Below are 20,000 nucleotides of genomic sequence, written 5' to 3' on the forward strand. Positions count from 1 at the left end.
TCCATTTTTACCTAGCTTCAACCGCTTTATAGCTAGTGCAAAGAAAATATATCTAAGTTTATTATTCATACTTCGTTTAAGAAAGACTAGTCTGCGTGTTGAGCAACAAAAACTTTTTTTAAAAAGTGGTAGTAGGCAGGCAGGCTCAAACCCGTACCACCAAGAAGGAAAAGAACATGATAAAAAAACGTGATGCCTTTGCCATTGCATCCATCGCCAAACCGGAAGTGGCAGAGGTTTAAATTAAGGCTAGTCAATCGAATAGAGAAGATGACTTCCGAAAATATCGGCGAAAAAAGCGACCCTTCCTTTTAGAAAAGTTCCCAGTTGAGGGTGAAGGAATTAATGTTTTTAGCCAATTTTTTAATACTTGTCGGCCTAAGGGTCGGCTTCAAAATGATACGAACCTCGTGAAAATCTGTCGAAAGTTTTAGGCAGACATACAAACATACGTACATACACACATTTAAACAGACAGGTGAGATACATACATACATTTAAACAGACAGGTGAGATTTATATTATAGATAACAAATTCTTCTTCTGTAATGACCCATGGCATAGTAGATAATGCACTTGATAAAATTCAGTTGTAAGTTACACTCAGTGCGGGTGACATTCAAAGTACAATTGCGAATTATTTAGGACTTCTGTAACATGATGAGCCAGTTACCAGAGTGGCCGCCCAACGGTTACAAGAAATATCATTGGGAAGGATATCAATCTGTAACACGACGGCTCGGTCAATAGCAGTACCGGCCCGCATGTTACATAAATGTCTTGAAATGGCACCAGATTGTAACAATAGCATACGAGAATCAGTCGGGTAGACGTCTTTTTGTCAGAGTTGAAAAGTATAGTCATACCTGGGATGTTGGGTGTGGCTGACTCCTTCACTCTCTTAGGATGATGTCTTAATTCTGGTGGTTTTCTAGCTTGAATCTTCTTCAGGATGGAGTTCCTTTGACTGGAATCGTCTTCAGGCATCATTTTGATATTTAAGGTAGATTAAACGACACGCAACACAATTGTAATATACATATATGAAATGTTACAATACATACATACATACATACATACATACAGTGATGATCATATTTATTGGCACGGTAAAATAAAAGTTAAATTTTGTCTAATAAATTCTAAAAAAGGGATTAAATTAAAGAAAATAACAAAGTATATTATGTATTTTTAACTGGCCTTTCCGATGCAGCAATCGGATTTTAGAAAAAATAAATAACAAAGGAACAACAAACATAATTGCAAAAAACCCTTGTTCAAAATTATTGGCACGATTTATTTAATAATCAATTGTATAGCCTTTGGCCTTGATTACCTTCCTCAGTCGCTTTTCATAGTTTACAACCAAGTTGTTGCACTCTTCAGTAGTAATTTTAGCCCACTCTTCCTGACAATAATCCTCCAATTGAATAAGATTCTTAGGCTTCCTTTGCATTACCCTCAATTTTAATGTTCTCCATAAATTTTCAATTGGATTAAGGTCTGGGCTTTGTGATGGCCACTCCAAAACATTAATATGATTGTCCTCAAGCCATTTCTTAGTCAGTTTAGCCGAATGCTTTGGGTCATTATCTTGCATGAACCACCAACGACGACCAAGTGGGAGCTCTTTAGCAGAGTCTTTCAGGTTTTCATCCAATATTTTAACATAATCTTCCTTTTTTATGCTACCTGTGACCTTAACAAGTCGCCCTGGTCCAGAGGCAGCAAAGGATCCCCAAAACATCAAACTGCCTCCACCGTGCTTCACTGTGGGTATGGTGTTCTTAGGCAGGAAAGCTTCGCCAGATTTTCTGTAAATATAAGACACTTTATTATGGCCAAATAACTCTATTTTCGTTTCGTCAGTCCATAGAACACGTTTCCAGAATGTAACATCTTTATCAATATGACGTTTTGCAAAGGCTAGCCTTGCTTTCAGGTGCATAGGCTTCAATAAGGGAGTCTTTCTCGCACGACATGCTTTTAAACCAGCTCTCTTCAAAACTCTACCAACTGTATGTCGAGATACATTCACTCCAGAGGTGCTCTGTTCATCAACAATCTCCCCAACAGAGATCCTTGGGTTTTGTTTTACTTGTCGAACAATTTTCCGTTCATCTCTTGGGGAAAGAATCCTTTTTCTCCCTCTATCCTCTAAACTCATAACGTGGCCTTGCGATTTGAACTTGTTTATTATGGCTCTAACAGTGGATTTGGGAAGGTTTAGCTTCTTTGAAATCTTATCATAGCCCTCCCCATTGGTATGGCATGCTACAACAAGCTTCCTGACGTCTTCGCTGTGTTCCTTAGTTTTAACCATGGCGATTGAAAATTATAATTTAGTCACTTATAATAGTTTAAATAAATCGCTATCTAAAAATTATCTGAAAAAAATTATTCACTGAATTAGCGTTAAACAAGCATAATATGGCTATAAAAAAGTTCAGAAAGCACGTAAACCGGAAATTGATTGATATTATACTGATACTAAAAGAAAAACAAAGCCGTGCCAATAATTTTGAACAAGGGTTTTTTGCAATTATGTTTGTTGTTCCTTTGTTATTTATTTTTTCTAAAATCCGATTGCTGCATCGGAAAGGCCAGTTAAAAATACATAATATACTTTGTTATTTTCTTTAATTTAATCCCTTTTTTAGAATTTATTAGACAAAATTTAACTTTTATTTTACCGTGCCAATAAATATGATCATCACTGTACATACATACATATATATTTTATACATAAATATATTACAATATTTTACAATTTAAAATAAATCAACCACAATTAACAATTAAACTTTTAGATGATCAAACTTTGAGCTAAATACCTAATTACTCCTTAACTAGTGCTAAAGGAGAGAGAGGTGCCATCCTCTTTCTGTTTTACAGATAGACAAAATGTGTCCTTACCCGATGGCTGCCAGGATCAAAGAGAAAGAGAATCGTGAAATTGCATTATGGTTCCCCTTTTCAGGGTATCGCTCCACGCGACCAAATCACACCCTGGCTACGGCAATGAGGAACCACACAACCAGTGGTAGCAGAAATAGTGCCACACTTCTACCTCGTCATGGCTGACAAAAGGATAGCATGCAACTCTTCTGGGTTAAATAAAGGGCCTTGTTTACAATTATATGCAGATTTCTGAGTTTAACAAACTACACCTGGTGAAAATCGGAGGTTACATCGACCGAAACGTCGTGAAAATTACAGTCAAGTTGAACACAAATGTCCGCAGAATCCAAATGAATCAAAATTCTTTTTCTTTAATACGATATTACAAATAAGAACGTTGGCCTTGTAAAAGAAAATAGGCAATACCTGAAGACTTTTAAGTTCTCATGTTGAAAAAGACCATGAGGCAAATTATTAGTAAACGGTGACTTCACTGCTAAGCATAACTAAGAAAATATAACTCTTATTTTTAATTGAAAAATATGGAAAGAATTGTCTCCTTTTACAACTAAAATTGCATTTATTTTTCTGTATAAGTTTTAAAATGGGCAAACAAATAAAGATTGATAATAAAATGACTTCACTTTGTCCCGGGCAATAACGGGATAGGGACAGTGTGTGTGTGTTTGTGTGTGTGTGTGCGTGTGTGTGTGTGTGTGTGTGTATTTATTAATGTATTTCTCCGTAGTACACATGAAAAAATATATATATATACCAGAACACTATAATCTATTCATATATATATTTTTTTTATATTACTTTGGTTTGTCTCAAACTATTCATATGACCACTAAAATGTAAATGGGATACTGTAATAAAAGCCAGATATATAAGAGAAGAAACCTGAGTGTGGAGTTGGGCAATAAGATGTTTTGTTGGTTAATTATATTCTCTTTGATTGCCGTATAAAAGAAAACTAAATGTGGATATGTGTTGCGGGATATCGTCTGACAAGTGGCCATTAGCTGAATGTTTATCTGCTAGTCAATATAATGTTCACAAATTTATGTTACTTTTATTATTCATGATTGAATTAATGAATTTTCAAGAAATCAAAACATTCAAATTTATTTCTTCTTCATATTACTATTATTATTATTATTATTATTATTATTATTATTATTATTATTATTATTATTATTCGATTCCCGATTTCGAATCTTGCTAGATCCAGCAACTCTGATGAGTCGTAGACAACGAAACACATATCAGTGGATAATTATATTTAAAAAATAATACATATGCCGCTCCACATTTGGGGGTGGGGGTACCAAAATTGGTTAAAGGGAAAATTATTCTCAACTCGCACTTAGGTAAAAATGCACTTTCATAAATATAATTAAATTTATTCAAAAAGTATAGCAAAACAAATAACATCTATATATATATATATTAGTCCTATATATGCCGCTCCTCATTTGGGGGGTACCAAAATTGATTAAAGGGAAAATTATTCCCAACTCACACTTAGGTAAAAATGCACTTTCGTATATATAATTAAATTTATTCAAAAAGTATAGCAAAACAAATAACATCTATATATATATATATATATATATATATATATATATATATATATATATATATATATATATATATATTAGTCCTCGCGCAAAAGAGCAGGACAGAAAATGTTTTAAATAATAATAATAATAGAATAACAATAACAAAGACTTTCACTGGCGAGGACTACTATTGACCGTAACCAGTTATACAGTCCTTTTGAATTTTCATCTCTATTTTTCTCGTTTTGTACTGAATATTTGTTAATGAAACCTATATGAAATATATTCCTTATTAAATTGTAAAGATTTTCTATTCTGAAAGAAGTTTAAAAAAATTTAATCTAAAAATGTTATTTTAAAGTTCTTGTTAAAAAAATTCAGATTTTCTTATTATTCAGACCTGTATTACAAAGAGGGTGTTGCAAAAAATGAGTTGTGTTGTGAGGAGAAATACAAACTGAAACAGAGAATATTCAGACCTTTAATAATACAAAGAAGGGGTTGCAAAGATAAGTTCTGGTGTGAGGAGAAATACAAACTGAAACAGAGAGAATATTCAGACAAATGTTCTTTTATTAATTATTGCCCCGTTTCTCTAACTCGTACTAACTTTATACTAAACCAAACCCAATCCTAACCTCGTACTAACCTGAACCCTAAAAACTATTAATAACCTCATGTTATCCACGGTAACACCAACTAAAAAGAACGTCAGTTTTTGTTTTCTATGTTCCTTTCATAACTTCATATTAAAAGAAAAACAAAAAGAAGAACCTACTCTCATTGGAATGTTTATCAATTTTTAATTCATGCAGCAAATATGAAAGTTTTGTCCAATCCAATCAATATCACTTCGATTGCCAATATGTCATGTGAAATGTCAAGAGACTTTCTGGTTTGTACAATCAGAAATATTCGTTTATATTTTAAATGGCAAAATATTTTTAGAATTTCCATTTCTTTACAAATTCTTTGTTTGAATGAAAACATCTAAAAGAATTTCTTTTATCAGATCGTCCCAATTTCGTGCAAAACTTTCATTATCTAATTGTCTTTGCATTTTTTTTTAATGTTATTCAACACATTTTGTGCTGATACAAAAGTCGGAAAATTAACTCCAGATAATGTAATATACAAAGTAAGGCCAACCTCTTTCACGTTTCTTTGCCATCGATATTTGATTCTGACTTGTTAATTTTGAGGATCGTTGCAGCATTTTGTTAAAATGAATATAGTGTATTCGGTTTAATTGACTTAAGAAATTACCTCGTTTTTGAGTCTTAAAAAAGAAAATAATAATCGTCCGTACAAATTTATTTCTCTTTATTTCGAAGCAAAAAAAAAATATTGATTAACAAAAAAAAACAAAAAAAAAACGGCATGATTTATAAAAATAGAAGAAAAACAAATTGTAGTTAAATACATTACTGGACAAGTTGGATATAGTGTCAACGCACGCACGCACACACACACACACACACACACACGCACAGTTCAAAGTCAAATAAACTTTATTCGATTATCCAGTCAACAAGGAAAAGAATAAATCTTTGTACCATGCTATTTCGAAGGTTAATGCTTCTCGTCATAAGAGAAGAAAAGGGCAATGTAATATATACATAAAAACTAGCATAAGAACATTAGCCCAGAACTAAAAATTTAAATATTACTATAGGTATATATAGGCTGGATAAGTAAAAATATAAGTATAAATAGAAGAAATAGACAAAAAATAGATATATGGGGAGAAATATATTTTTTAAAAAAATTAAAATAGCTAAAAATTGATATAGAAAAATAAAATGATATAATAATAATAATAATAATAATAATAATAATAATAATAATAATATAAAAATAATAATAATATAAAAATAATAATAATAATAATAAAAATAATAATAATAATAATAATAATAAAAATAATAATAATAATAATAATAATAAAAATAATAATAATAAAAATAATAATAATAATAATAATAATAAAAATAAAAATAATAATAATAATAATAAAAATAAAAATAATAATAATAATAAAAATAATAATAATAATAATAATAATAATAAAAATAATAATAATAATAATAATAATAATAAAAATAATAATAATAATAATAAAAATAATAATAAAAATAATAATAATAAAAATAAAAATAATAATAATAATAATAATAAAAATAATAATAATAATAATAATAATAATAATAATAATAATAGAAGAAATATAAAGATACAATAAGGTACAATAAAACATACGATAAAACGTATTTATTATTATGTAATTATTGGTTTATATTTATGTGCATGCGTTTATATAAATATCAAATGGGTTGAAAGAATATGAATAGATTCTTTAAATATATGTAAAATAATATGCGTAATTATAATTTCAATATTTCGAACGGTCCTTATAAACAAATAACAATAAAACCGTTGAGATAAACTAGCATTTTCAACGTCCTAAGCTGAAGTACTGTTGACATATTTGAAAAAGAGCTGCTCAAGTGTGCCCTTTTTCTGCCGGAACAAGGTACAAAATCGACTTTAAAATCTCGTAGGCGATGTCCTTTTTCCCCTTATCTGCTCCCACTTTTTCACAGCTAGGCATGTTGCAAGCCTACCTCTGTTCTATCGTTATTATCATGGCACGTGCTCGACCGAGCTTCACTGTATGATTCCCCTCCCCTGTAACCCATTCTTGGCAACTACTCGCCTAGCTTCAACCACTGTTAGCAATTTCTCTTACTCTTTATCTATGCCCAAAACTAAACCAAAATCCCACTAACAAAGCTTTTGTTCCCAAAACTGCTCGTCAGTGGAACACAATACCATGAAGCTGTTTCCTAGCTAACTATAACATGGTCGATTTTAAATCCAACGTAAACAAGTTCATGATGAGCCGTCCTTTTAAATAAGTTAATTTCTAGCCATATTCCAGCATAATTGATCATCATCCGTGTTGTCTCACCTGTCACTTATCAACACTTATCCTTGAGTGGCGTCCGGACCTTGATAAGTTTTAAAAAAAAATTTCCCCCACTCTTTATCTGTGCCTAAATCAAAACGTGGATTCCATGAACAAAGCTTCTTTCTTAGAACTGCACGCCTGTGGAACTCTGTTCCGTCTGCCTGCTTCCCACCTGACTACAACTTGGATGTCTTCAAGTCCAACGTTAACAAATTCTTAATGAACCGCCCTCTTAAGTAAACACTTCATCAAATCTCCACACTAACGTACTGTACTTGCAATAACCCTTATCCCTGAGTGGCTTCCGGGCCTTGATAAGTGGTGATCACCGTGTAAAAAAAAAAAAAAAAAGTCAGTTCACATAAAATCTGTCTGATGATCGCCAAAGAAACACGTTATCTTTCAAAAGAAAAAAAATGTCGTAAAATTGTGAAATTCTCTCTTTATTATTACCGTTTCTTTATCATCGTTATTCCCGTTTACTTCCGGACTTCGCGTGCTCTCGGCGATAAGATATATTCAATATGGCGACCGCAGAACACATAGTGGCTACACGAACGTATAAACTGGAATATCAAATATTCCAATTTATAGTTGCATTCGCGGACAGTGCTGCAAAATGATATAAGCTGAAGATATGAAGACTCTGAAAGTTGAATTCTTGAAAACGAAAAGAAAAACGCTAAAACGGGATTTTCCTTTTGCTCCAAATGTAAAGACGGCAGCTGGGTCCACTTGTGCATGTTCTTCTATAAGCTCTACACCCATGTGAGTTTCTTTGGAGTTGGATATTAAATACTACAACCTGGATGATTGAGGCCAGATGCAAGGATACCGCCTTTCATATATTGTTGTTAACCGACTTAGCCGACAAAAAATACATAAAGAAAAGCAAGCATAAAAAAGCAAAACAAATTTATATTCAACTAGTAGGGCTATCCGGCGTTGCTAGGATTTCTGATTTCCGTAAATTGCGTAGATTAAGGGGGAAAAAATTAATTAAATCTAAGAAATCTACTTAATATTGTAATTTGAAATGTCTAAGTTCATTTTAGGGACAAATTCAGGGAACTTGTACAGTTTACGATCCAATCTCTGGCAACTTTGTGTCAGCATCTTTTGGCAAGTTACGTAAACAGCCACAAGATATTGAAGCAAAGATTGTCGAACGATTACTACCAATCGCAGTGTACCCCCTTCCACCTACCTATTAAGAATGCCTTAACGTTCAAGCCAATGCTCTCATCCCCAATTGACTCCAATTGAGGAAGCACCTTTGGCAAACTTCTAGGACTGACCTTCACTCTTGATCTGAAATAAAACATTAACATTAAATCCGTTGCAAAAGTCACCCTAAAAATTGTTGCATCATTTTATTGCTCCAGAAGATATCTCCTTCCTGATGCAATCCTCTGCCTGTATAAGAACTAAGCAGTCTTAAGCTGGAGTTCTGCTGACATATCTGGGTAGGAACTGCTCAAAGCCATTCTTAACATGGGTGAAAAAGAGGGTATTTCATGCTGACATAGCGTGTTGAAACCGTTTACATTGAAAAACTTTTTTTATTTAATGGATTCTATCATTGAAACTTGTCTTCTGACAGGTTATTGACTAATTACTTCGGCATATTCCGGCTGCTTATGTAATCAGTTGAAAAATGCCGATGCGAAGTTGCCAGAGATTAGGTTGTATATTGGATAAGTACCCAAATTCATAATAAAAATCCCTTTGTCCTTAAGTAAGCTTCAAACCCACAACTTCAGTCTCAAAGTATGGCATTGAGGTGACACACTTAACTACATTGACCTAACAAGCCTTCCCCCTCTACCCTCTCTCTTCCTTCCCATCTCTTTTTCCACAACATACGAACATCAGAAACTCAAGATGCTGGAAACCATCACATTGATTATTTTCTAATCTTAATTTTTTTTTTAATTGATAACACATATCATATAAAGACATTTTAATAGGTTTTAGGGAGCGAGGAATTCATTTTTTTTTTTTTTTAGTTAGCTTTGGTTATTGGGTCTGATATAAGTCTCGTTACCAAGGTCAATGATCTATGCTGTTCTCAAGCAACAAAATTGTAATATTTCTAAAAAGCTGAATTATTGTCATGAAAATGGTACTGGAAATAATCAAGAGTTCGAAAAAGGGAAAACAATTTTCTCAAACTCTTTGCGTAGCCTGACAGCAATTGTGAGAGGAAACTTAAATCACCCTTACACACACATATACTATTGGAAAGATGCCATTGTTTGATGGGAATTGGCAGAATGGTAGTCTTGGCCTGCTTCCCAATCATGCAATTATATCTGTTATAATGAAAGGTATGGCAGACTTACAACAGAAGCAATAAATCTTCAACTTCCATTTACATATTACCAAACTAAGATCATGCAATACATGAAAAGAAAACAAGGTAATGTTGCTGTATAGTTAACAACTGAGGACAGAAGGCAGAGAGTTTCCTAGCATTCCTGAAGTAAGATGCTCTCTCTCTCTCTCTCATGCCTCTCTGTCAACTGGATACCCGAGCACCAACTCATTTCACTTGATGATAAACTGTTCGTAGACTTTTACACAGCACAAAGATTTTATTACTTAATCCCTTTCTTCACTCTGACACTGTCCTAACACGCCCTAACCTTGTCAACCTACACCAAATGGTGCAGATAATGTAAATAAATACATAATATTGTTGTTTATAAAAATGCCTCGACTTTCCTTTCATTTGACGTTTTGTTGTTATAGAATATTATATTATTTTATATATTGCTAAAGTAGGATCCTATAAAAATGGTGACCCTGACGTGATTTGAATGGCAAAGTGGTAGTCCTGGCCAAGCTTTTCTGGTATATGGATGTTACAGGAAATCAGAACGCTGGCATACTTGCAAAACATGAAAAAAAAATGCGATAACATTGAAGTATGGTTGGCTTTGTTGTATATTGGGCTCGGATATAATTCTGTCTAGTCAATCTTCCCAGGCTTTATCTTCTCTGTGAGAAAGGGTGAGTTTTATTGCTAATAGCATGATATGCCCCTGCCGGGGAATGCTGTAGACTTGTGCACTTCACCTAATGCACTGATCTCTCAAAACCGCACATTCTAATTTTGATCAAAGTCCTTTACATGATTTTGAACATGTCTAAAATTAAAAGTTTAAGCTTAGAGAGTCTTACAAAAAAATTGCAATTGAAGGAATCTTGTGTCCTTGATGTCTAATGACTATGGAACAAATTTAATGCAAATCAGAAATATTTGGATTTTCAAACGGGATATTGTACCTATATTATAACCCTAAAAAAAAAAAACTTTAAATTCTTCAAAAACCTGAAATTTAATGAATACTAGCCTGGATGCCCGGCGTTGCCCGGGTGTTTGGAGGTGTGTGTTGATCAAAAAAAAAATAAAAAGAGGCAATGACAGGAAGGCTTAAACCCATACTGCGAAGGAGGAAAAGAATGTGAAAAAAAAACATGACGTCTTTGCCGTTGCGTCCATCTCCAAACAAAGCAAAGGTTAAAATTAAGGCTAGTCAATCGAAAAGAGGGGTTGACTTTCGAAAATATCGGACAAAAAAGCGATTCCTCCCTGTAGAAAAGTGCCCAGTTGAGGTTAAAGAAATTAATGTTATTTTTTCGATATTTGTCATCCGAAGGGGTGAGCTTCAAAACGATACCGATCTCGTGAAAATCCGTCGACTCTGTTGAAAGTTTTAGACATGATGATTGCAACGTCTTGTCAGACGAGTGCCACTCCCTCAGACATTTAAAATCCATGAGCCCAAATGCCTGAGGGAGTATCTATACAAATATGATGTTACAGAGTATTAGCTTTGTACAGCAGCTAAGTCTCTCTCTCGGTTCAAAATGTTGAGATCCAGCAACAAGCAAGAGCAAGATAGCCAGCAACAAATTAAACTGCAGACCAGCTTAAAGCGGGTAATGGTCTTCCGCTTTATGGCTTTTTAAATCAGAGATTTGCTTCTCCTAGAAAGGTTGCCTTCACCACGGCTTACGGGAGCCCTCTCCACCCCAATACACATATACACACACACAAATATACACGGTGCTAGTTGGCCGTTCACCCAGAAAAAGAGTTCATTCGCCCTTTGGAAGGTCTTGTTTTTAATCCTTCAGGGAGACTAGCCGCCCTCCTCACCAAACAAGTCTGGTGGGGGAACCAGTTTAGTCGCCGGTGACCCGACTATGAGGCAGGTAGTACTGGGTTACATGTTACCAGTAGCACATGACATGACCTGACATAGTTTTAGACATACATACATACATACATACATACATTTAAACAGATAGGTGAGATTTGTATTATAAAATAAATATATTATATAATTAATGTCTAATACATATTCTTAAAATTTCCCAAAATCAGAAGTATTGGAATTTTGACAATAGTGCTTCCACTCCTTTTTACTCCTTTTGCATAAAACTAAATTAACTGAATATAGCACTCATTTAGACCCTTTATGCTTATCAGCTGTGTTTCAAAATTTATAATGATCAGTTAATTAGTCTATAAGTGAATCATGTGGATAGAAATCTATAAACGTATACACATACCTAACTTCTCTCTCTCTCTCTCTCTCTCTCTCTCTCTCTCTCTCTCTCTCTCTCTCTCTCTCTCTCTCTCTCTCTAAATGTAGAAGATAAAGAATAAAAGAATGAACAGTAACTCTATAATAATATATACAAAATCTGCAAGAATTAAAATATCATATTTAAGCGTACTTTACAACCGGGCTACACCGGGTATCCCTGCTAGCTTAGATAAAAACTTTAGCAGTTTAACAAAAGAGCTACAACAATATCAGAGCGTCTCCATTTACACTGAACATCTACCGAATGGCAACATCAATATAGTACACATGAATGAGTCCTCTGTAGAATTTCCACAAGTCCTGCTAGTTTCCTATTAATAATAGAGATTTGGTATCTGTCTCTCTGAAGCTGAAACTATGTCATTACTAAATTTTTAATGCTCAATTCAGTTTACGAAACCATTTCACACTAGTGTATTTACTTGAAGTGTCCAATTCAGAAGCACAAGGTAGTTTTTCTTCTGTAGTCATGATTAGGGCTAGGACAACAGCATATTCTTTAAATTGTTTTGACTCTCGAGTGTGTATCCGTGGGTATCTTATATGCTTTTATATAGAATGATGTGGTTCTCGGTTAATTAACTGTGTCGGATATATACTCGAGAGTCAAAACAATGATGGGAATATTCTGTTGTCATAGCCCTAGTCATGATACCATCTTCCCAGGCATTACTTCCTCATGATTTTCGTAGGGGGTGAGTGGAGGTGTAGTATCTGTTCTGTTCTAATGATACTATTCTCCTAGGCATTAGCTCCTCCATTTTGGAGGACGGGGTAGTATCTTTTCTGATGTTATGAGAATATCTTCCCAGGCATTACCTCTTCATTTGGTAGGAGAAACAGTATTGTATATATCTGTTCGTCATCTATATTAGCAAAAATATGAGATTAGAGGGAACACATTTCTGTTAGCTTTGTATAATCTATTAAATAAAGGAATGTTATGTGCGTGTTCAGGTAAAAGTTGAAAACTACATAAGACGCATACACAAAGCTGATATATTCATTTTCAACATTGTCTCAGGAAGAATATAGGCATATTTTTTTCTTTAGTATTTATTCTTGTGGGTCAACAAGAAGATAATTAGTTCTGGAAGTTAGTATTTAGAGTGATATTTTAATGTTATATTGTAGTAATTCGTCAGCAATTTTTTGAAAGCGGGAAACAAAGTGATGGAGAGAGTTGGAAGAGAGGGCAAAAGGATAGTGTAGGGGATAAAAGGAGTAGAAAGAGGAGAAGAGAGAGAGAGAGAAAGAGAGAGAGAGAGAGAAGAGAAGCTTAAAAAAAAGATGTTACACTTTTAACTCTTCTGTAATGTTGTCCATGTCACCGGGCAACACCAGCTAACCATGCTAGAAACAGTTCGTAATATAAGTATATATATTTTTAAATATTTATTCTTTTGGGGTTTAGCAGGAGCAGAATTAGTTAGGGAGTGTCAACATTTACAGTGATATTTTAATGTTATTTTTGTTTAATGTTATTCAGTTCATCAGCGATCTTTTCCAGTTGCTAGAGAAAGCGAGAAAGGCGGTGATAGATAGATAGATAGATAGAGAGAGAGAGAGAGAGAGAGAGAGAGAGAGAGAGGAGAAAAGAGGGTGAGTGGATAATAAAATGGAAAGAGAGGAGAAGAAAAGGGAGAGAGAGAGGGGAGGGAAGAGAAGATGGGGGAGTTTCGAAAGATCAATGTTACATTTTTAACTCTTCAATTTTTTTGTCCGTGCCACAGGGCAACGTCGGGTAACCATGCTGATAACAGATAGACAGAAGTAAATGAACATACAAATGTTGCAAGGATTTTTAATAGTTTTCTCAATTGTATGTAACCAATCCTAAATTTCGTTATAGAATAATTACTTTATAAATATATATGTGTGTGTGTGTGTGTGTGTGTGTGTACGTATGTATATGTATGTATATATATACATTTTTTTAGTATTTACGTTTTACATGACTGCTTCCATTTAAATGCTGCAAAGACATGACCCCCATCTTTTTCCTTCACCCAATACTCTTCTTGCTTTCTTTTCTTATAATATGATCCAAAAAGAGATGTTACTCACTATATCTTCTGTCTATAACATAAAGTGCAGTTGCCTGTGTGTATGTGTGTCTGTTTATTAATGATACCTCCATCGATTTCGACATATGAAATCCGCCATAACGACCAAAGTTGTTTGGAAATCTGCACAGATGATATTTTTTTAGTGGTGAAGGCTTTGTGCAGAACAAACCACACTTTTTGGTACAACTGCAAATCTCAGCCGGTTCAATAGATGCCACAAAACAGAGCAGACAGTAGACCAGGTTTTTTATTTGTTTTTACATCAGAGTTTTCTTTCTCCTAGATAAATGTCTTAGCGGATTAAACACACGCCCAGATACCAACTCGGGAGTCTCTACATCCCAGCACGGTACATATAGCATCTAGTTGTATGAACCACGTATGTTTTTATGACTGAAATGCTGTCGTATGTTTGTATTTATGTTTGTATCTTCGGTTAAAACTCAAAATCGACAAAACAAACATCTACAAAGTTAATTTTTTTATCAACTCTTCCCGAGGAATAATATCTAAAATTTAGAACATTGAATTAATTCTTTGACCCTAAACTGGTGCAGATTTCGTCGGGGGAGGGTGTCTGTTTTCCAGTCACTTACTAGGGAAGTAACTCTTTTTTTCAAGGAATTATTTCCATTATGCCGACTCATTCCTCGAGGGATCTATAAAAATGCGACAGAGAGAAAAGAACGAACTGGGTGGAGAAGAAAGAGAGGAGTGAGAAAATGAAGGGGAAACGGGGGAGGGGGAAAGAGAAAGCTCGAAGTTTTAATAGAAATATTTTATACTCGGCTAGTCTTTAATAAAATTCACAATCCTTTCTGCAATCTAATTATATTTGACACTAACAAAGTTCAATCTATTCCTGACTTGTCCACCAAGTTTCAGCCAATAAGATCCAACAGTTTTTGTTTTATTGCTGTTCAATGATAATCACACCTGGATACGATGTGTAAAATTGTCAATAACGTTTGTTGCCTTCTCTCTTGAAACCGCCTTGATTTTGGCTGTGATGAGACTCTTCAATTCAGGAATAGTCTGAGAATTGTTTTTAGAGGCATTATCTCTGAGATAGCCTCATAGATAAAATACTGAGAGGAGGAGGACGAGGAGGAGGAGGTTAGCATCCGGTGAGTAGGGGGTCATCATTGACTAAATCACTCTTCGGTCTGCCTTTTACTTCATTAATCTTTACTTGAATATGTGTACATCTATTTACCGTGATGTAGCTGGGTTGAAAAAATAGCAGTTTCTCGTCAGCCAAAAAAAGAACTCGCAACAAAAAAATTTATTTCTCGCTCTTTGTTGCGCGCTTCAGTCGGTAGACGGAAGAAGGGCAGGAGGTGAGCAGATTTCAGCAACAAAGATTTCGCAGCGACTTAACTCATGGCTCACTGTCGCTCTTTGACTCTCTTCTGTCTGTCGTTTCACTTGTTTATATCGGACTGTTCTCTTGCAGGTGTTTAACCTCGGTTGCTGTGAGGTCAACTACTTGGCCTTTTAACCACAAGCAGCATCAGTTTTGACAGATTTGCACTCACCGGCCAGTTACTTTACCATTCCGACTGCCCGCGTATGTGTGTGCGTAGTATCAACATTTATGCCATTTTCTTTTTCAATGAAAAGACATTATTTCTGGGTTTTTTTTTTTTTAAATAATTGAATAAAAATTAATTGAAATAAACGAAAACAATATTTTTTGTGGTTGTTACGAAGAAAATATAATGAATAATTATTGGACAATATTTACGAAACTTTAAAAAAACATCAAATTCAATTCAAGAAAAAAACACTCCTTGTAAAGTAAGTTTCGTGAATAAATATTTTGTTTTTGAATAACAAATAATTTATAATAATGAAAAAAAAATTATGTGATTTTGTTCTTTTTTATAATTTTCTTTTGTGTAATCAAGATAAATATTTATTTTATAATAAACCCATGATAACAACTGTTTTCTTAAATGATGTAGGTTGCTACAATTTCACTGGCTCAGCATTTCGGCACTTTTCGTCATTTTAGTCCTTATTCTACATTAATACCGATTTATTCAATTAGAGCTTCGTGCAACATCAATATGACCCTATGCGTTAGCAAAACAGAGATGACTCGAGTTTAGGCATTTTTAATCGTGATTGTGGCGGGTCAGAACTAACTCTCTTATCAAAACGTATACAACAAATACAGTGACCGGTCATTAGTGTCCTGGTTATTAGTGTCCCGGTCTTAAGTGTCCTAGGTCTTTACTGTACCTTTTCATTGTGTACCAGTAATGTATGTTTTGTTGAGGTTTTGACCCCACCTTAGGACAGAACAGTGACAGCCTGAAATACAAACTTCATACCAACAACCACTGTTTTACTAAAGGTAAAAAATATGAGAGGAAACTGAGTCTCATTTATTGCAATTAAAATTCACAATACATGTTATATTGCCATCAACAAAAGTACATGCAAATACAGTTTAAAACGATTTCAACCAAGCTGTCAAGCAATAAAATTTATATCTTCCTCAAAATAAAATGTCATCGGCATTCTTACGGTGAAAACAGTAAACATAGTTGTCTTCAACAAACATCTTATTTCCGTTTGCACTTAAAATGTAGTGAGGTACTGTGCAAGGGGTTAGATGTTAATTGAACTCTGAAAGAAAGAAAAAGATACGATCGGCAACGTGAATCGGGCGATGGACGTGTTGAAGAAGAGAATACTCACAAGGATTAATAGAAAATTCGAAGCACCCTGGCGCTGGCGATCGATTTTTCAATCATGAACCGACAATGACAAAAAATATATCAATTTATAAGAGGCAAGAAAATTTAGGGAAAAGTGAATAAAACTGGATCACTTACGATGTCGAGCACTTCATTCCCTGTTGTTGCAATATTTTGGAACACTAATGGGGTAGTTATTTAAATGCTGCCCACCTCAGCATCATTTGGCACAAAGCCTGGAAAGTGGGAACCCCGCAGACTCCCCTAAAGGAGGGGCACTCCTGCAATTTTAAAAATTGCCTAAGTAATCCCGTCGGCATTCCCCGGTCGGGGCGCCTCGGGCAGCAAGCAATAAACTTGCCCCACCGGAAAGCCCGGTGGCAAGGCCTGGGAGGGTGGACCTCCTAGGTATTACCCAGGCGGCGTACCTCAGTCCAACAGGTGCTAGGCCGGTTCCCGGCCCCTCACCTGTTGGGCTGAGTGTCAAGTGACGAATCCTTGACTTGTACTACCCTGTCTCCCTGCAGCCGAAGCTGCTAGGAGACATCCCATCAGCATGGAACACTAATGGGGTTTGGTTCCACACAGTCGGACGATTCTATTTATAAACGATGCTGCTAAGAACTGACGAATCAAATTAATTCACGTTCTGCTACCAACCAATCAGAAACCAGAGTTGCTTCATAAATATTAAACCTTTTCTGGAGCAATTTCACATGTTCTTTTCCCGGGTTTCGACACGGTAAGAATATTTTGTTCTGTGGAACTGTCTACTACAAACAAGTCACCTCCCAGGACTTGTGTGTAACAGCGAACCATCTGAAACTGTTCTGAAACTCAAAATGGCTTACACTTCTAGACTTACGATGTTGAGCACTACAATGCAAGGTGGAATGATAAATTTGTCGCCCTAGAAAAGACGACATGATTCCATTTCCGTTTGATGAAACCCGGTTTGGGGGAGGCAGACTATCTACTAGTTAGCCAGTTGTGTACAAATTACAAGAGCGATGTCTGAAAGTGACACAATGTTCAACGAGAGAAATCGGAGATGCACCGCTGTACAACTCATGCTCTCTACCGATCTAAGTTATGACAACAGGACCATTATCAGTACCTTCAAAATGCATCGCTGGATTGCCACGAAAAACAGCGACGTGCTCAGGGTGATTAAAACAATCTTTCAGCAATGGTTATGGTCTTTCGTGTGGTTTCAAGTGAGGGCTACATCATACTACCTCACATCTACGACGTCGGCTTTAAAGTCAATGACCAAAGTGTACCTGGATATGCTGAAGAGTGTGGTAATCCACTCATGCAATTAAGGAACCGCTGGCAGACATTGGGTGTGGCAGCAGGACTCGGCGCCGGTCCACAAGTCCAAAGAGACCCAGGCTTGGCTTCATAAAGAATGCTACGACTCTGTACCTTCTTTCACTGACCCCCTCCTCCCCCGACCTGAACCCGCTGAACTACTTTGTTTGATCATACGTCGAGAAGATCACCAACATGACCTCTCATAACACCAAAGCCAGCCAAATCGTCATCTGCCGGGTAATCACCGATCTCCTGCCAAGCTTCCACTAAGCTCTCACCAAGCTCCTGTCGCGCTTGTAGAAAAGGCATACTCCCAGTTTCAGACCCGTATCGAGGCGGTGATTGAGGCTGAAGGCAGCTACACTGAATAGATGTCAGCTCTACTACATAATCGAGTTACCTGAATCGATTTTTTTTTTCATAAAAGTTTTAAAATAAAGATGTCGTGGTGTTTTCTATTGGTGATAAATTTATCCACCCAGCAAAACGAGACTATGCAATACCCGCTGCTATACCCACAGATTAAATAAACCGTTTTGTTTGAAATTCCGTGCAAATTCTCGAGTTCGATAGAAAGATTACTAAGTTTGACAGAAAGATTATCAAGTTCAACAAGATACAGCTGAAGAAGGTTGGACGTTACATCCATCGAAACGTTTTGAAATAACACTGAAGATGAGAACAGTAGCCCGAAGCATCCAAATAATACGAATAATCAATCATCTGAAAAATTAAAAAACATAATAAATACTTTCATATACTTAAATGCACTTTGCTAATCTTTCGAGGACTGAGGACTCCAATGGTAGCTTGAACAATAACAGTTTGAATTTGTTTCTTGATTCAATGATAAACAAAATATAGAATTTCTGCTTTCAAATGGCACATGAAGTAAAAGAAATGCTTAAATATCAACAAGCAAAAGAAACTATATAGTTACTTATGAAATATATAATTAGTCTTTTAAAATATAAAGTTATGTTAGCAGAATTTTAAAAGTTGAACATAGATAGCATTTAAGCTGACAAATCAAACTTTGATTCTGACTAGCCATTTTTTTTTTTTTGTGGAGAAATGATTAGAATTTGTGCTCAAAAGTCAATTTACTTTTGTGATGAGCGATTCTTTGTTTTTTTTTGTTTTTTTTTTGTCTTGTTTAGTTTAGTTATGCTTTCAACTTTCCCGGGCAACGCCGCGACACGTGTCCTGATAGTGTAGAATACAAGTAGTTAACCAAGAAGATTTTTTTTTTTTAATTATCCAAACGAATTCATCCTTGTCGCAGTGTCCTTTATGTGAGCTCTTCTTTTTGATTTGATTTCATTTACGGGGAGTGCCGCCGCCACTCGCACCTGCAAATCGTGTTACCTACCGCCGAATCCTTGACACAGACAATAAATGTGATTCTAGGTCAGAGGAACGCAATCCTTAATAACGAAATAAAAATGACAACAAAAAAAAATGTGTTTGTTCTGGATAGAAAGAAGACAAAGTTAATAAACGTGACCCCCTTACTTCTACAAAATTTCAAGTCCCCTTCTTTTATAGACTAGAAGTAATACACACACACACAAACGGGCACACGTACACACACATATATTTTATATATATATATATATATATATATATATATATATATATATATATATATATATATATATATATATATATATATATAATTCAAATTTTCACCCCAAACAAGACACAGTGCCACTTTGAAGTAAGGGGCTACTATCGGGGACATAAGTTGCAGAGGTATTATGAAGGGATATGAGTGGCAAGATGTCTGTTCACATTACACTTGAACTTCTGCATGTCAGTACAGTTGGGAAAGCAGAATCCCGGAA

General features: G+C 35.0%; 1 protein-coding gene across 2 annotated transcripts in view; it reads left to right on the forward strand.

The window, feature by feature from the left end:
- LOC145241540 (monocarboxylate transporter 12-like) overlaps window positions 1-20,000 on the forward strand; it is a 196,361-nt gene that overhangs the window by 122,148 nt on the left and 54,213 nt on the right. The gene's annotated exons all lie outside the window — the stretch shown is intronic.

This window comes from Euprymna scolopes, chromosome 20 (assembly GCF_053919585.1).
Source record: "Euprymna scolopes isolate OS-2025 chromosome 20, ASM5391958v1, whole genome shotgun sequence".
NCBI classification, from domain to species: Eukaryota; Metazoa; Mollusca; class Cephalopoda; order Sepiida; family Sepiolidae; genus Euprymna; species Euprymna scolopes.